The sequence below is a fragment of the Spermophilus citellus genome (assembly GCF_964194105.1).
Source record: "Spermophilus citellus genome assembly, chromosome: 1".
NCBI lineage: Eukaryota > Metazoa > Chordata > Mammalia > Rodentia > Sciuridae > Spermophilus > Spermophilus citellus.
In genome coordinates, this window is record NC_138182.1 from 13,912,609 (window position 1) to 13,931,668 (window position 19,060).

The window sequence follows — 19,060 nt, forward strand, 5'->3', positions numbered from 1 at the left end:
GAGGGTCTGGTTCCAGGAAACACCTTGAAGCATCCTTGTTTGTTTTCCTGGCAACAAAGAGGCTGACCTTCCCTGGGACCCCAGGGCCAGAACGGACTGGCAGATGTCATGGGTAGATCTTGGCCTCAGAAGAAATTCATTTGTTCGTTTATTTTTTCATTCATTCATTTCTAGAATTTTAAGTTCAGGAGTTTGATCCCAATATGATCCTGTTACCATCTGCTTGAACAACCTAAAAACAGCCTGAGTGAGGACAGAATCAACTTTATCCGTGCCAAAACAGCTCATGGCATGGCCTACCGTGGAGCCTGTTCAAGTGCTCCGTTTTCACATATGCACTATAAGAAACTTTCCAAATGTAGCCAACCCTCCTGTTTTTGAAAGCAACTGCATTCCAGTCACCCTAGAAATACTAGGATCCTTTCAGTCTGGGACAACATGCTCCAGTGTCTCACCATGTCTACCAAATGTAAACATTCCCCAAAGTCTAGCATAAAATTATTTTGTAGGATGTAAAGCTTTCTGCATTTTGCTAAAAGAACAATAAGGTCTTTGTAAGTGATGACAAGCCCTTAAGAATTTGCAGAAATCCTCGTACTGAAGTCCCTGCTCTTTCTGAAACGCCTTAGAGGACCCATAGCATTAACTGAAGACTGTTCTCCGAAAGTTTCATGTTTGCCCCAGAAAACATACCCTAACTATCATGCATTTGTATTTGTTCTGTGCAATACAACAAGTTCGTAACCTAGATGACCTAACTGAACCCTGACCATCATCTGGAGAAGTGGGTGTTGTTACTCCTTGTTTTAAAGATGAGAAAAGTGAGGTTCAGGTAGATTTTCAAATTTGCCTCAAGTTGTGCAGTTGTGAATCTAGTCTGTACGAAAGCCAGATCTTAATTATTTACTTATTATATTTTGATTTCTTGCAGAACTGGGAATGGAACCCAGGGCCTTGCTCATGCTAGACAAGTGCATCCCTACTAAGATACATCCCTAGTCTGGAAAGCCACAATTTGAGTACACAGGATTTGAATGTCTGTAAACCTATCTGCCAGGAGGTCTGTAAATAATTTGTGTCTAAATCACTATTATGTTCTTACAATAAATAGTTTAATTCTTGGGCCCCACCCCAGATCTCCCAAGTCAGAATTTGGGGAGCATGGGCCAAGAAATCTGTCTTTAGTCCAAACTTCCCAGGAGTTTGTGCAGCTAACAAAACCAACTTTTGGAGTAACTGGTAAGAGTTTTTGGAATGGATGTGGAAAACACTTCTTTCTTCTCCCAGGGTGGCAAATGGGTAAAGTGAATGTAGTACAGGCAGAAGGCCTTGTCCCATTCCTGCAAAAAGTCTTTCTGGCCTTGACCATGGGTGTGCTTTTTTTTATTTATTTTCCCAATGCCCCTCAAGGGCAAAGAAATAGGCCAATCTGTTTTGTGAGATGTGCTGTACAGTGTGTGCCACCTAACTTGACCAGAATCCTCTATCCTACAGCAATTAAGCAACCAGAACTTATTTGAACTTAGGATACAGTGGATAACACCTGGTTCATGCACTTAACCCCTAGACCCCCTTAGCTAATTGTTTTCATCAGCTGAGCTTCTCTGAAGTTTAAATGAAAAAAAGATCATATATATATATATATATATATATATATATATATATATATATATGTAATATATATAAAGGAGATATATATCTAAAAATATAAAAGAGACTTAAAATATTCCACATGTAGCATCCACAGTGGTAGATTCTATTAATTATATTTACATATAATTTTATATATATATATATATATATATATATATACCTCATTGAAGAGGGGAGGGTTTAGCTGTTTTCTCTTCTGTACTAAAGCACAACTTCATAGAAATGTGCACACTCCCAGGGGGAAAATGAATTCTGTTTTCATCGTAATGGAAAATTCTGGCTCTATTTGGGTGGATGATGGACCATGGATTTCTGTATGACTCATGCTAATCATCTATACAAAGGCCTGCCTCAATAATAAAACACTGCATCTTTCAATTGTATCCCACAAACATTTACTGAGTATCTACTACTTTCCAGACATTGGCCCAAGTTTAAAGTCCATGAGGATTGCTGCAATAAGGAGACTCTTAAAATATTCCACATGTAGCATCCACAGTGGTAGATTCTATTAATTAAGGGAAGAGAGCTAGGCTTATGAAGGATCTTTTGTTGAAACCCAGTGGAATGAAGCAAAAAGCTAGGGAAAATAATAAGATAACACGAGTACAACAAATAATATTGTAGCACTTTAGAAAGCAGCGGCAAGAGCTGTATTTATAGTTAAGCCTGTGATGATGCAAAGCTCGTCTTTAATTAGTAATAGGGATGAAGGCAGGCTAAGGCCCCTCCCCACCACGGTTATTCTGAATAGCACAGATTCAAGGCAGGGGCCCCTGGGAGCCTCCCCAGGGAAGCCTTTGGACCTCAACTTGCCACAAATTTATCTAAGGTTTTCACCTTTCCTGTTGTAAGAGAATCAAACCTTTTCCTACAAAATTTCCCAAAACCCTTTCTTCCCCATGGCTCCAGCCCATCCATTCCTAATGGGTCCCACAAGCTCAAAGCTGCACCAGGTGCCATCTGCCAGCCCCACTCACACTCCCCTCAAACCTAAATGATCTTAGCCTGCTTCTTGTCTTCTCACCATCTTGTCTCCTTGGACCGCCCTAAATATCCCACACTCCCTTCTAAGCGTTTTGCTTTCTGCTCTCTGGTATCCGGCAGTTCCACTCGCCACTCTTCGAAGCGTTCTCCCAGAGGTTGGGGTGTCACCCTAGCTTCCACACATCATGGCTGAAGGCCCAGTCCCTACCTTTATTGACGTTTTAGGTTCTCACATTATTGTCCCTTATCACCTGGCTGTGAAACCTCATCTAGGACATCATGAGTAGCACAATCTAGCATCACAGCCCAAAGGCACTGAGAGAGATCCTGAGGCTGAGACACTTGTTCCAAGGTGCTTGCTCTGAAACGTTGTCACCTTGGATTTTTAGGCCAGTGGAGTGCCTAGGAAATCCCCTTTGATGTAAGCCTTTGATGAGGCCTGTCATCAGCCATTTTCTGAATTACATTTGCTTCCTTAGCCATCTCCACTCCTTTTATGATTTTAGAGATCAGTCCTCTCTGGGTCAATCCCAACTCCATCTCCAGCTCTGCACGCCACAGAGTCTAATGACCGGGTGCCTCATGGTGGTCCTCCCCTGTCCTGCTGTGTGTTCTTGTCACTGGCACTGGTCCCTAAGTATGTGTCTCCAGGTCCTCTCTGGTTGGCTCCCTTTCCCTCGACACGTCCTGCCCGTGCTCTTAGCCACCCCCTATGTGGACAGGTCACCTCCCACCCGATCCTCATCACCTCGTCACGGCTTGCCAGTGTCTGCAATTCTCAGGTCTAAACCGCTCACAGACAGATCTCCCTAAAGCATGTCTGACCATCTCTCACCTGCACACAAACACGGGGTGCTCTCTGCTGCATGCCACACGAGGCTGGAAATCCATGCTGTGGCCTTCAATGGCAACACACAACTTAGTCTACACCACATGCTCCCTTCACATCACCTCCTGCTCCAGAGAAGCCGTGTGGGTGCATGCATTGCCACGCCAAGACCACATGGCTGGTACTGTCTTCCCCCGGAAGCCCCCCTGCCTCGCCTGGATGGTGGTCATCTATTCAAAGAACACCTCGTGGCATGGATGACCTTCACCATACCAATTCATCCACATATCCCATTGGTCAGGCTAGAGTGTAAATTTCATGGAGGAATGGAAGTGGGGAGGATTAAGAATTACTTTTCTCCTCTTCCTATACCTCTCATATGGTAATTTTTTTCTGCACATTTTTCTAGAGCCAAGAAAAATTTTCTTAAGTAGAGCAGGACAAGATTAAATCACCAGTGGGGACAGCCTCAGTCCGTCAACAAAAGGACCTTCACCATGGGTGAAGTGCTTTTGGTACTTTGTTTCATTAAATCTCCACAAAATTCCAGAGAACTGGACATGACCATCTCGAATGCAAAGTCCCCAGGGACCTGGGAACTCCCATGCACCCCATGGGAACCCAGGACTCAAAGCTGTACGGACGGCCCAAGAGATCTGGCCTCTTGCTCCCACCCCCTTATCTACCCTTATTTAATTCTGAGATCTGTACTCCCTTGACTTCAGTGGACTAACCGGCACCTGGGGCTACAGGGCAAGAAAGGGCAGAAGGGCCCGGAGCACTGTCATCTGTGCTTCCCACTTCCTGCTTTCCACTAATCTTGATTGTCATCTGGGGGGAAAAAACTTCTGAAGCATAACTTTCTTGAATTTGAATAAAACAAAAATAGAGAAGAAGCCGGGCTGCGCTCCTGTAATCCCAGCAGCTCAGTGGGAGGCTGAGGCAGGAGAATCCTGAGTTCAAAGCCAGCCTCAGCAACTTAGTGAGGCCCTAACAACTCAGGGAGACCCTGTCTCTAAATGAAATATAAAAAGGGGTGGCTCAGTGGTAAAGCACCCCTGGGTTCAATCCTTGATATCAGAGAAAAAAAAAAAAAAAGAAAGGCGATATTTTCTGCAGGATGGTAAAGTGACTAACATTGTTCTTGCCACTGTCATTGTCATTCTATCTAGCACTGATGACCTCCTTTCAAGTTTCAAGTCTAGAGCATGATCGTCCTATTGGTCCAGGATAGGATGGCCAGATGGCTGCGGGGGCCCGCTGTGGTTCTGGTTACTCTTGGAATCACTGATGTTTCTGGTCCCGGAGAGACCCACCGCTGGACCCCCACAAGGTACGGAGAAAGATGGGGGGGAGGGCGAGCGGGAGGGAGGGGACAGGAGCACCTTCCCACCGGCTCTCCTTCACCTTACATTAGTGCAAGGCGGCCAGCCACATCTTTAAAACCTTTTATTCTAGACAGAAAAGACCCTAAGTGTCCAGCTCTGGACAAAATGAGCACATCTGTGTAACCCACACCCAGTTTAAGAAGTAAAATCCCTGCAGGGCCCAGGAGCCCCGTGGGGTCCTCCGGATCTCACCCCTCCCCCCGGGGTGACCAGGCTCCTGTGGACTCCCCTGTGGCTACAAGGGGTGGCACGTGTCTCCTCCGAGAAGCTTTGCTGGCAGCAGCTGCCATTTCAAAGCAGAGGGAGAAAGTGTGTGTGTGAGGGAGTAATTTTGTGTGTAGGAGAAAAGTGTTTCTAATTTTCAGTCCTGAAAATGTGAGGGGGGATAAAGGAACGGGGGAAGGGGGGACGCATCAGTCAGTCCCAGCTCTACTTCCCCGAGAGCCGGGAAGGGTTCCAGCGCAGGCCCTTCTGAGGAAGAGACCAATGGAATGGCCGCCCCTACCTTCCGGGCCTGGGCCCGGGCAGGGCGGCTCCTGTGCCTGTGACGTGCAGCTATGTGGCTAGGTTGACGCTTATTACTTAACAGCAACAGGCTCCTAGGAGCCTGATATACTGAACATAAGTTTTTGATTTTGTTTTTTGAATCAGTGCGTGAGATGGAATGTCACAGACCCAACTCCAGGACTTGCAGGGTCCTGCCAAACTGCAATGGGAAACTAACTCCTGTGCTGATGTTCCCTGCCTCAGCAGCTTTGGGGTCCAGGCAGGCAGGAGCCACAGAGGGCCACCACTGAAAGGCAGCTCCATGGGCCCCTCAGGTGCGGGCGGGCTCTGTGCTGTCGGCTTGATGAAGCACCAGGCTGTGCTGGTGTTTTTCCTACGAATTTATCAAACTGTAAGGAAGAGATCAGAAGATCAAATAAAACTGCACAGCTGCAGAACAAGTAACTCAAGATCCAACATGTACCTAGCCGAGGGAGCTAATGCCCAGCCCGGTATTACAGGGTGTTAGGCGACAGCCGTCTCCAGGGCTACATGCTGGGCTCCTGGTTTGTCAGTCTTTCCAGAAACTATCACTCCCAGTGACTTTGTGTGTTCTGGGTTACACACCATAAATTTTACCCTGAGGTGGGGGACTCATGCTCTTTAGGGTGCCAGCTGGATAATGGGCAGTAAATGCAAGCTTTCAGTATGGTAGAGGATGGCAAGGTTTATAGGACATTAATGAAACTAGCAGAGGAGGGAGAGAGAGGCAGAGTGGCATAGGGTAGGGACCCAGGGATCTTTAGGTTAAATATCAACCTGAAGATTTCCCTAAGAAACGTGGGAAAGCTTATCTGAATGCAAGCCCGATAATCTGGAGCAGTTGTGTGAGGGAGTCATTTTGTGTTCCTGCGTTCCCTAGACGAACACCTGGCCACCCTGTGGGGTGACAGCTCAGCGCCCTCCTGCCCTCCCTGTTTCACCAGGGTGCCCAATGGGCCTGGCGGAACTGGGGGACAAAATCCTTCCTGGTCTCTCGGTCTCCAGGAAGGCAGAAGGTTAGTGCAGCCAGCTGTTGACTAGAGCTGGGATTAATTAGTCCCTTCAGTGACCTTGGCACCCACCAAGGGTAGAGTGCATCTCTAAGCTGCTAGGGACTCAGTGCTGAGAGCCACAAAGGAACTCAGGAGGGCCGAGGGCTGCTGCCAACACCATCACTGTTTAGCTGAGCAGAAAAACTAAAACAACAAAAGGAAACCTAAACCATGCACTTTATCTCTGAAAACTGCCTTAGTGTATTATTCAAATGATGTGAAGATATGAATCTGACAATATTCATCTAAATCCCTGACTGTCTGTCCATCTATCATCCTTAGAATAATTTTGCAAGCCAATGTCTAGCATATTGGTGGGAAATGGAGATGGCAAGAGTCTATGGTTGGGATAGGAGATCATTTTTAAAGCATTTCTTGTGGTGCGGAAGATATCTGTCCCTCCCCACTTCACCTTTGCCTGTGGAATTTCCCCTCTGTGCTCAGGCCTGAGTAGAGCTAAGGGAAAATGGAGAGTGCCACCCCTTTCTCCATGATTGTTGGTTCAGTATTCAAAATGGGTCAATGATAAGCCAAAGCTGCTGGAAAAGCAAAGTATCTTGTGATGCATAAATAAATGGATTATACCCTGAATAAAGGAGGCGCCATATTGGACCTGTTGGAGGAAGCCCGACTTCCTCAAATATGTGAAAGGGCTAGCCTGCTAAGACATTTGACCTGCTTAGTACTACTCCAGAGTCCTGAAGGAGGATGAAGATAAGGGTAAGTGGGAGTCACACTTTATTTAAGCATGAGGAGCAACTTCCCAATCAGGTGTTATGACTTGTACACATTATGGGGTTGTGTTCATCCACTCACTAGGGGAAGACGCGCAGTAGCCAGAAACACTTGGTCAGGCTATGGTAGAGGGCAGTCATGATAATCCCTGGATAATCCCTGGCTCCTTCTCTACTTGGGATTCCCTTCTAATTTTCATCCGTGTGGTGTGCAGAGTTCTTCCACCAATTTTAACACGTTTTCCCATAGAAAACCCCAATCCTGGTCCTGGAGCGCCCTGAGCAACCAGGTGGCAACTGAAGTAGCAAGTCAGGGAAGTAAAGAGTTAAAGAGACCAAAGCTCCTTGGCCCCAGCAGCCCCAGGGGCAGTAAGTCCCTTTGATCCTGCCTCTTAATTGCAGCCTAGTTGCACCGGGAACTTAAAAGAAAAGAAACAGGGAAACTCTAGAGATAGGGTTTATTTTGTTTCCTGAGGGGATGGTCTTTGTGGTGGCTGCCAGGAAGTTGATACTCTTGGGCTCAAATGATGGGTTTCCTAAGGGGGAAATCAATCATGCCTTCTTCCCGCCAAGAGTCAGGCATGGAGAGAACCAGGAAATGAGAGGCATCTCCCTGAGCCATTCACCTGAAGGGCATGTGCCATAACAGCTATTGGGGAGAAGGGAGACCGCAGGTTAGGGAGGAGCAGGAGAAGGCTGCGGGCAGTGGGGAGCAGACAGCAGACAGCCCCAGGAGTCAGAGAGGGAGAGCATTCCGGGGAGGGTGGGGTGGCATGGAAACAGGAAGCACGGGCAGAGGAAGGGAAGCTGGAGGAGAGGGACTGCTAAGAGATGGCTCAGAGGGTGGCAAAGTCCCCACCGCACAGGAGCACCTCATTCTCAGCAGGTCTTGCCCTTGGCAATGAGCCTTTACCTAGGGTGTCCATTTCAGTTGTTTACCTAAGCTGACACTCAGGAGTCCTTTGAGTTTCGTTCAGCCTGTGCGCCTGCGCACACAAGAGACTCAAAAGTCACAAAAAGGCCAACTCATCACATCCAATAATGGAGACAATGGCCTCTTGCCACCCCGGAGGAGATGCAGCAAGTACCTCTGGGAGAGAGACTCCTGACTAAAACTGAACACCTGCTTGCAAGGGAGGTGAGCGAGGTGAGCCAGGAATTGGTTTTTGTTTTGTGTGTTTTTCTGCTTAACTATTCGGGGAGTTCTGCTAACAGTTCATGTGTGTAGAAGTTTTCCTAAAGCAACTCCCCCTCTTTTTTTTGCAACTGGTGGACAGGGGCTGGGTGTTTGGAGTCTGCCAACGTGGGTCTCACCCTGCTCTGCGACTCAGTCTCTTTTCTTCATGAAAAGTTTTAATTGAATTGATGTCCACAAAGCTCTGAGCGGAGGGCTTGCCATCTAGTAGGCGCTCAATAAACTCAATAAACATTTGCTCCATTTCATTCCTAAAAGGTTATTGGCAAATTAAAAATGCATAAAACCACCAGCCATCTGTGTGCGGACTAAATGGGCATCTGGGCAGAAAAGACTTCCTCTAAATCAGTTTAGCTCAACTCCTGGCTCTAGGAAAGAGGGGCCACATGTGGGACACACAGAGGAGGGAAGCACCCAAGAGAGAAGACAGACGCGGCACAAGGTGTAAGACATAAGGAGGTACGTCTCCAACCCGGCCGGACCTGCTTGCTGAGGTTACAACACTAGACAGTTCTCCTAAAAATGTCTTCATTTTTATTCCAAGACTTTAAATCTAGCATCTTCATATTTTTTTTGAGAGAGAGAGACAATGTAGAGGGAAGAGCATTATCTACATCACAAGGGAATGAATGGGTTTATCAGTTCCCAGAAGTAATTCACTGAAGGTGTGAGGACTGAAATAGACACATTAGATTTTCGGGTGCCAGTTCTGCCCTACATCTAGAAAAAAAAGGGGGGGGGGGAGTTAAGGCTGATTTCCAATACATTTATTTCTTAGGGAGAAAAAGTCTCTGGAGCAGATGTGTAAACACACCAGTCCTCCCTGGAGGATGTGAGAGTCTGCATCCAGAGAGACAACAGACAGCTCAGGCTCGGGGCGACATCCACGCACACACGGGCTGTGTGTGGCTACACAGCTGCTCAACACCGAGATGTCCCGGTCTCCTGACCTTCGCCCTAGCAATTTTGGTGTCAGTCTGGTGGCTTCAGTGGTCCAGCCTCAGCTTTGCTCTGAGCCTGAGCAGCTTGGAGAGGCCTCCTGGCACTGACCTCCAGCCCTCCAGAGCGCTCCTCACCGGAGCCACCCAGATCTAGGGACTGCTGCCACTCATATTTATGCAAAGCAGCCATCGTATGCTAGAGGGCCCCCAGGAGTGGCTACATCTTCCTCCTCTGGGAGCTTGTTAGAAAAGTAGCACACGGGCCCCTCCCCAGACCCACTGAATCGGAATCTACATTTTTAATAAGATCCCCAGGTACTGTGCAGGCACAGGAGGTCTGACCAGTGCAGCCCTCGGTTAGTAGTTGGAGGCATCTGGCACAAGGGCATCCACCATTTGCATACTTCTAAGTGCTTTCTCATCTTGAAAGCCTATTTCCTTCAGCACAGTCCTAATGTCTGGCTTCAATTGAAATCAGCTAGATTCAGGAAAAATGAATCCCCAGGGTCTTGGTCTCGGATGGTAGTGTCCAGTGATACTTCCAACCACTCTGCAAAGATTATCCTAACCAGAAACATCCGCAAATACATATTTTGAAAGGCAGTTACTAGCAAAAGTCTACTTTTTTTTTTTTAAGGCAACTATAGGGCTGGGGTTGTGGCTCAGTGGCAGAGCACTTGCCTAGCATGTGTAAGGCACTGGGCTCAATCCTCAGCACCACATAAAAATAAATTAATAAAAAAGGTATAAAAATATAATGACATTTTAAAAAGTCACCTATACATACACATATATGAAAGATACAGCTACAATGGTCCCTCATCCACTCAATAATCTGTAGCTCTGAACACGACACTGAACCAATATGTGCCTCCAAGAAGACCGGTGCCAGAGATTCACACCAGAGAGGGCAAAATATGCTGCAGGGGAGTTCCGCGCAGAAGGCTCCGCTGTTTCCCCATGAAATCACGGAGACAGAGCTATGGTACTTTATAGTGCTACTTACTTATTTTTTTTTTGGTCCATTATGGGTATTCATTTTCCTGATTCTTTATTAACTTTTAGTTCCTGCCAGGCCATTAGCTGCCTTCTGCAAGGCTCACCCTTGGTCATCTGTCTATGTTTACATTCCTTTTTTCCACGACTTCAACTGTGGCTTCAATTCAGCTGTGTCTCAGGTGTACACTGGAAGCATGGGTTCTAGGCTGGTCTCTGTCCCCACCCTGTCAAACGTCTATGAGATATCTCCACTCAGATGTCCCATCATTAGCTAAAAACACCACGCCCCCAAGCAAAGACTCACCATCTCCCTCCCTCCTCCCATCCTGTCCCCAGTGATTGATGGGTCCTTTTTATCTCCCTACATGCATTTCAGTCATGGTACCATCAATACTGCTCCAGAGAAAGTGATGTCATTTTGTCTCTTCCAAGTTTTCAGCAGCTTCTATCAGGTTTCTCTCAAGGTGCCTTTGGATCTGCCCTTTCTCCTCCATCCTCATACCCAGGCTCATCCACCTCCCTCCCACATTATTCCCAGAATACCTCAAAATTTTTCTGACCAGTGGCTTCACTCATTATGAACATTCTAACCTCTAACCCTATCTTACAAGTCCCCGTTGGATCTTTATAAAGCATTAGACTTGTGTTCCAGGTAATGAGCTCTTTAGTTCTTCCCTATTCCAATTCCAGGACTCCATCTAACCTTATCTCCCACTCCCCCCTAACACTTCATCCCTATTCTCCAAAGTCAACTTTCCTCCGTGGCCCCCCAATGCCCCACCATGCCATCCTTCTTCTTGAATGTCTTCTACAAACATTTGATTGTGCTTCCTTATCAGAAAAATATTTTTAGCAGAAACAATCATCACCAGGAGAGTTACTTATTTATAAATGGTATGACTGCGTGACAAAAGTAACACGTTCCATACACTTCACCTATATGAAAATTGACATTTTAAAAGGATAAACTAAATAACAGACAAGATGAAAGTTCAATTCAATTGTTTCCTTAACAAATGAATAATCTTGTCCTGGGCCTGGGGTCTAGTAGACATTCCACATAAGAAACTAGGAGCTAGACAAAATAGATCCACTCAGACCAGAGGAAGTAGCTCTTCCTCCATGAAACCTTATCTATGACTCCAAATGGAGGTCTCCTTTCCCGAGCTCTCAGAACCTTAAAATTACACGTACTAAATCATTTATATCATGTAGGCTTCACCAATAGTTTCAGTTTGATTAATTGAAGCTTGCATTTAGGATGCCAAAAATTTATCGATTTTTAGAATAATTCAATCCCTTAATTAAAAACATTACTGTCTTCCCCAAATCGCTTGGGTTGGGCTTCATTCAACTGCACAACATACTTTACCAGAAAACTCCACGTCTGACGGCAGTGTCATTTCATTTATCTCATTAAGTGTCATATGCACGGATCCCCTTGGGTTGTAGGACTAATAACTTTTCCACATTTTGGCTAATAAAACTTTTAGCATATTGCTTAACCTCACTCAAACTCGGTTCTCATTTAATTTATAAGACGGGGTAGAGGGAGAATTGTGTGAACTTTAAAAGAGACGATAGGCACAAATACTGAAATGACATATACATGTCAGATGTTACCATCACAATTACTCATTATACTATAAGTACCATAAAGTACATCTGAGACTTCTAAAATCATTGGTCTCCTATCTCTACTTTGAGACTTTTCTTTCTTTCTGCAAACGAACTATTTTATTTTCTCAATCTGATCTGTTCAGGTGGCACCACAGTGCTGCCTACCTGTGGGGCTTGAGGGTCTCATGGGCCTGAGTCTAAGGGGTGGCTCAGCCAGGCATTAGCTGTGGGCTCCTGGGTGTGTGTGTGTTCCTGAGTCATTGGAGCTTTTCTTCCCGTGGCCACCTGGGAATAGCGTTAATTTTATGGAACTCTCCTGCGCTTCTCAGGCTCTGATTACACGTGTCTGTAGAGCACCTTGCTCAGAACTCATGCCCCCAAATATGAATTTCTTTCCCGTCTTTCATCAGGTGCAAGAGAACTCAGTGAGATGTTCTTGTGAAAACATGGAATACTCTAAATTTTGATTTTCTTGTTGACTTTGGTTTCTCCCAGGCCTGCGGGCCATTTACAACATTAGAGAATTGTAATTTCTAGAAACATTTTTCTGTTGTTATGACTCAGGTGGGAGACAGAGCAAACAAAGGCTTTGTCCCCCAATGCCTGTGTGCGCAGCCTGAGCTGGTCAGTCAACGCTCTTCTTGCTCTGCCGTGGCCTCTAGGCTGCCTGTGGCCCCCAAGTCTAGTCTATATATATATATATATATATATATATATATATATATATATATATATACACACACACACACACACACACACACACACACATACATACATACACTATCCACAGAAGCATTATGGGACAGGAAATGGAAAGGAGTTCTGTGAGATGCTTCACATGACTAAGTTTTTCCTGTGCTTCAAAATTCAAGCACTAGAAAACAAAATCAACGACTAAAAGTTTTTAAACTCTGGTTTATAACTCATCTCCTTGAGGAGCTTTACCTAGCGTGCCCTTGCCAGAGTGCCCTAATTCTAGGCTCCCAGTTTTTAACTCTCCATTTGAACTGTTAATTGAGATAATGCCAGCGAAAGCCTTTCAAAGTTTAAGTAGCTACACATATGTTAATTACCCTTCTGAAGGCATTTGTGTGCTTAACTATTCTTATCTTGTTTGTAAGGATCTCCTTTCCTAGCTATTGTGGATTGCAGACTGCTTAGGACAGAGACCAGCAGCATTACAGCGGGCCTCTCCTCCTCCCTCTTCCCTCCCAGGTGGCTCACCACCCCCAGAGCTGACAACCAACTTGTCTTGGGCCTGCTCCCCAACTGCCAGGACCCAGGGCTGAAAAGAGTTCTTTTAAGTGTGGCTACATCCTCAGTCTTCTCTCTCAGCTCTTCCCCTCCCTGGGTCCTTAACCATTCAGTTTGTCTTTGCCCAAAGAATGGATAGATATTATCAGATATTAGGGGACCCTCCCCACACAAAAAAAAAAAACAAAACAAAAAAACAAAAGAAATAGAAAAGCTCCCAGACCACCAACAACAAAAAACTACTTGGTGTTTAAACAGGGAAATCAATTTTTAAAAGGAACTCCGCTTTTATGAAAAAAAGGGATAAGCAGAACCCTCCTGAGCCAGGTATCAGATTTCCTTGCTGGAGATGGGGACTGGGGATGGTGAGCTAATTGCATCAGGGGCTTCAGCCGGCACCCTGTGGCTCAGAAGTGGGAGAGGGTCTAAGATTTCCTTTTGTCTATGGGCTGGTGTTTAAGGCTTTCTAAATGATGTGCCTGTGGACCCCAGTTACTTCAGGGCTCAGTAGCCTCCTGTTTGGGATTGCTTGAGCATTCTTATATGCCTACTGCTCACCTCATGTCACTGTATGCCATTTAAACAGTACTGACGCTGACAAATATAACAGAGGGGAAGAAGTCCATACCCATAGCGATTGAAAACTCAAGAATTCCTCTTGTTCCTCCCCCAAACACCAACACCGTCTCAAGACCCAAATCAATTTCTCATGATTAACAATGCTAATTTCATTTAGGCAATAGCGATATTATTCAAGTCTTTGAAAATTGCGATTTTGTACCATGCGTTTTTGTGCACACGCAAAGGTGTTCTAAACACATAGCAAGAGCTAGGGAGCCCAAGAGGTGTTTAACAAACACTTGTTGACTGATTGATGGAATATACTGATGGGGGCCGCCTTAGACAATGCATTCTTTGTCATAACACTAAGGTGCATTGTTGAGTCCGATTTTATTACTGAGCATTTTTTGCCATATTGAGAGGGGGGGAGCTGCTAGAAAACTTATCCACCAGCCTCAGAGCTCTGTCAACAAAGAACCCCTGGGGCCTTACCTTTCAACCTGTTTTCCTGCTCAGCAACTGGAGGTAGGGACTAGTCTCTGTAAACAATGCTGTGCAGTTGGAGGCCACTATGTATCACTTTGACTCCTGATTAAGACTATACCACAGCTGCAATGAACAGTTTGTGCACATTTTCAAGAAGAAAACAAAAAACTAGAGAAAGAAAAAAAAACAACTATGTGTAAATGGTTGCAAGCCTGGCTGTCTTCCTGCTTCATTCTTCCAGGAGGCCCTTCCCGAAGCATGAAATACCAAGTTCCTTGCACTAAACAGAAGTGCACGTCCACGTCCGTCCAACTGGGAGAACATTCTAGAAAGGATGCCTGGGCTCATGACCCTTCACTTCTCTTTGCAGCCTCTTCCCTTCTCTTCCTGCTGGGGCTTCCGCCTGGCCCTGAGGCAGGTTTTGTGAAAAGGGAAAAAAGTCCTCTCCCATTTTTCTGCCATGCCCTTGGGGAGCCGTGCTCACCTGGCCTGACTTGACTGACAGTTTTCTTCAGGGGACTCATGCCTCTCTACCTTCCCATAACACCCCTCTCTTCCACTGCCCACCCGCTTCTTCTTCCTTGCTGCCAGATTTCTCTGGCTGATATGACATTGGTAAACGTTCCTGACCCAGCCAGTTCTGATGTGCAGCTCTACCTGGAGATGTTAAAGGGCCCCAAACTATGTTTTCAGCAACCAGCAGGTCTTACAGTTAAATTAGAATCCTTTGCCCCTTGCAATGTCCCCCATCTATTCCAGTATTAATGCTGTTTTGCTATTTTGGAAAATGTAAACAAATGTTTACTTCTGTCTTCCCATCTTTTCCTCGTTATCTGTAGTGTAGGAAGAAAGGAAGGGGGGGGGAACATTCCAGATTGACCCTACTCATTCTACTATGAGGAATTCTCTTCAGCTCGATACCTAAAAATCCTTTCCTCCCTATTCTTGCTTGGAATCTTGAGTACCTGATCTTAAATTTCTATGGCGCTCCCCAAGCGCGGGACTGGCTGGTGGCCATGTGATATTGATTTGTTTTCACCATAGCAACAGCAAATTAAAACAACGAGCAGAAAGAAGGCAGGCTGTTAGGCAGTGAAACTACAGGGCCAGTATATTTCACAAGCATATTTTTCTCTGTTTTCTTTTTTATTTACTCCAGTTTCACAAATTTAATACAAAAGTCAGAGTAAAAATAGCACAAGATGCTTGGGGCACTCTGGGGCCTATCATTGGAATAGTCTGACGAGCTAGGTTTCCAGTATGCTAGACTAGATCAGTGGAGAAAATGTAAACAACCATGCTCTGAGTTCCTTGGAAATTTTATTTGTGGGTCTCAGGATAAATATCGATAGAGATTGTACAGGAGTACAGTGAAGGGCTGTACATATGACGGTGTAGGTTAACACCCCGAGGCGTTACGAACAGTTCCTTAACACCAAGGTCTTGTCCTTTGGCACTTGGAATAGCTCATTGTGCCAAGAGACAGACAACTTTCTTTTCTGATACAAGGTCAAGGTCTCCTAAAGTGCTAGCATCATGAAAGTACAGTAAGAATTATCCAGTTCTATTACCAGATGGAAATATTGAGGGAGGCACTTGCTTCAGGCGACATGAGTAGTGAGGAAGACACAAACTAGCAGAGGGAACTCCGGCCAACTCCAGTGTGTTCCAGGCAGAATTATCTCTCTCCAGGCTTCTTAGTCAACACTACCTCCCCACCCCCCATCTCCACGACCCAGGGTGCCACCTGTGACTTGGGGTTAACAGTCCGCAGTATTGTTCTTTCCTTCCTTCCTTTGGGCCATCTGCCCTAGGACGTGGCGCTTTATCTATAAAAAGCAGCTGTTCCCAACATCCCAACCAGCCTTGAACTTGGGGGTATAACCTGTATCCTAGATAATCGCTATAGGGGAATTGGCACTCCCCCTCTGCCCCAGGGGGGACCGTCCACACAGGTGGCAGTACTGGCCTGCGCCAAGGGGAAGTTAGGCCAGAAAAAAAGCTGAGCTGAGCTCCCCACCGCTTTCCACCAGCCAAGCCAGAACCCTGCAGAAAACCTGGGCTGACCGGCAGGTAGGAGAAGATGCCCTAGTTACCAGGGGGATGGCCTTAGGGTGCACAAAGGACAGGCTGAAACGCCAAGCCATAACTCAGGTCCTGCCAACTGGGAGTTAGAATGTTCCTGGCCAGGACGTAGAGAAATATTCCTCTCCACGAGCTCGAAGAAAAGAACACACAGCAGAAATAGTTGGGGGATGACGTCAGAAGTTCTGGGCTAGTGTCCTGCACTTCTCCTTGAAAGTAAAGACAGTGGGTCTAGAAGAATCTACGTGGCATTGCCGTTATTTAAATGAGCACTGCCGCCCCTTCAAAAGGAGCAGGAGATCTGAAGAAACTTCCTCTTACGTAAAGATTATACCATGTCCCCTAGCCTTATATATATATTTTTAACTTATTGTCCCCCAAATGCACACAGTCCCCAATTAACAAACATCTTTCCACTTAACCTTTGTCTTTTAAAGAGACAGTAACGTTTCTTGAAGAAGATTCATGGTGCTTAGGCAAGTCAGATATTTTTTTTTCTTCTCCTTCTTCGCTCCAGTGCTTGCTAACTATTCTAAAAATGTTACACATTTATTGTAAACACATGCTTCCGAGGCCTAACAAAAAAGCACAGTTTCCTCATGCCTGACAGAAATTTAAAACGGAAAAGGGCAGAAAGAATTCTTTAACAAACATATCCTTTCCTTCTCCTGGGCCAAGTGTGTTAAAAATAAATCTTCTCCATCATTTCTCACTGCTGCTTCTCAGTAAGAAAGTTGATATGGTTCGGCACAGTGAAAACAGGGCTTTAAAAGCTAGCCTGCTCTCATTAAATTATTCTGCTGGCTGTGTGTTCTCATTAAAAATGCATACAGATCAGATAATTGCAGTAAGCATTATTAACCCAGCTTTACTTTTGAATATAATGGTTCCACTTTTAAGCTGGAAACAAAGGCTCAGACACGCCAGGAAAAGAAATGTAAACACTGAACTACAGTATCGAAAACTTGCCAGAAAGCTACCTCTTGCTAGGTTGTTAGAAATGTGCCTTTGAAATTCGATTAAAGCTCAACATTGTAGAGCGAGGGAGGTCCCTCATTTCCAATAAATAGGCATATTTTTGGCCCAAACATTCCATCGATGATTATTTGCCATGAAGTTTTTTTTTCCTCCCTTCATTCTTGATTTGCAAGTCTGTTTTCAAATAAGATCAATGTGAACTTTATCTATTCTGGAGCTATACCATAGTAGCAAAGAAATTTTTTTATAACAAGAATATAAGATTGCTCCTAAGGTTTCAAATGGTTTTAAAAATACTCATAAATGGATCTATTCTTTGAATAAAAACTCGGTTTAATGCCTCACTCCTACCGGGCGGCATCGATTCAAGCTTTGCCATTTCTTTTTCTCAAATCAAAATGTTACGTAAAACTCCAGGGTTCCCTGCAAGTATCACATTTGAATTAGTGGAATCCGGTCTCCCAGGCTTCCCGAAGCAACACACATGGAATGCAGCATACTGCAGCAAACTCTTCAAACATTCAAAAAAAAAAAAAAAAAATGGGGGGGGGGTTCTCCTACCTTGTTTAGCTCTGCTTGTCCTTCCCATGTACAGTAACCCCAGGAACATCTGGCAGGATCAAGTGGCCGAGGCGTCTCCACTGCATCATGAGGAAGAGATTTCCATGCAAATGGTTCTCATTCCGTGTTTATTGTACTCTGAAAGCCGTCTGCCGTATCTGGAAAATTTTACCTTTAGATGATGAAGCAAAGACAGTCTAAACTCTGTTGCTGTAAGCTGCGGCCCTTCCTTCCGACAAACCCCGCCCCGCCGCGGCCGGCCAATCGGCGGCCAGATCGTCAGCCCTCCTCGTCTGAAGCTGGCCCTAATAGGATGACTGACACAGCAACACAGCACTTGCAGCGTCTGAAAACAGTGCATCCATACTGATGAAAGAGGAATTTCCCTCTCCGAAGAAAGCAATCATAGCACCAAGACAAAGTGGCACATAATTGGCAGAGCAGGGAGAGGGGTAGCTCAGGAAAACGCGCTTGAAGACAGCCAGCCCGAAGCTCGTAGCTGCACCGTGATACTTTAGGGAACACGAAACTCCGCAGATTCAAAAGAAATCCGGGTTGTACCTGGAACTGAAGTCGGTACAGCATTTGACAAAGCGTGTGCGTGTGCGTGTGTGTGTGTGTGTCTTTTTTTTTTTTTAAAGAAAAACAATTCAGTGTCTGCATGGAAAGTAATACCTTATGGAACGTTTACATAGGATTTGATTTCCATGATTGAGGGAGAATGTGCTAAGCCCAAGCACACATTCAAAAATCAAAACATGCCTGTTCCCTTGCACACAGTTTTCCTGCACAACGTCTGCTATTGCAGTGGTTAATTACTGTAGCCCATATATCTTTCATCTAAGTTTTCAGACCACTGGGGACTTCAATTAGGGAATGCTGAACAATAAAAATTGGTATCTACACATTACACTTTTTTTTGCCAGGTACCCACGAGAGTTAGTTAGGTGTGCCTTAACTGTCTTAGGTGCCAGTTGATAAATACTGTGCATTGGTCCACATTGTCATTAATGAAATGAGGATTACAGGAAGGTGTTCATTGCTGACTACTCATGGTGTGTGATTCAAGGGACACCACCAAATACCCTGCCACAAAAGATGTTCCAGAAGGTGCTGGGGTTCTCTGAGATAAGTAAGAAAAGCAAAACAGAAGGGTTAGTTGGGTTATTTATTTATTTTTTCCAGTCAACAGCATTTCTGCATGCTTTC

General features: G+C 45.3%; 1 protein-coding gene across 6 annotated transcripts in view; it reads right to left on the reverse strand.

Moving 5' to 3' along the window:
- MBNL2 (muscleblind like splicing regulator 2) overlaps window positions 1-18,087 on the reverse strand; it is a 151,611-nt gene extending 133,524 nt beyond the window's left edge. For 4 of the 6 annotated variants that reach the window (XM_081286040.1, XM_081286038.1, XM_081286041.1 and 1 more), the window contains exon 1: window positions 17,852-18,087. The gene's annotated coding sequence lies outside the window, so the exon portion shown is untranslated. The remainder of the gene's footprint in view (window positions 1-17,851) is intronic. The other 2 variants (XM_081286043.1, XM_081286042.1) reach the window with 2 other exon arrangements.
- Between the last annotated feature and the right edge of the window lie 973 nt (window positions 18,088-19,060).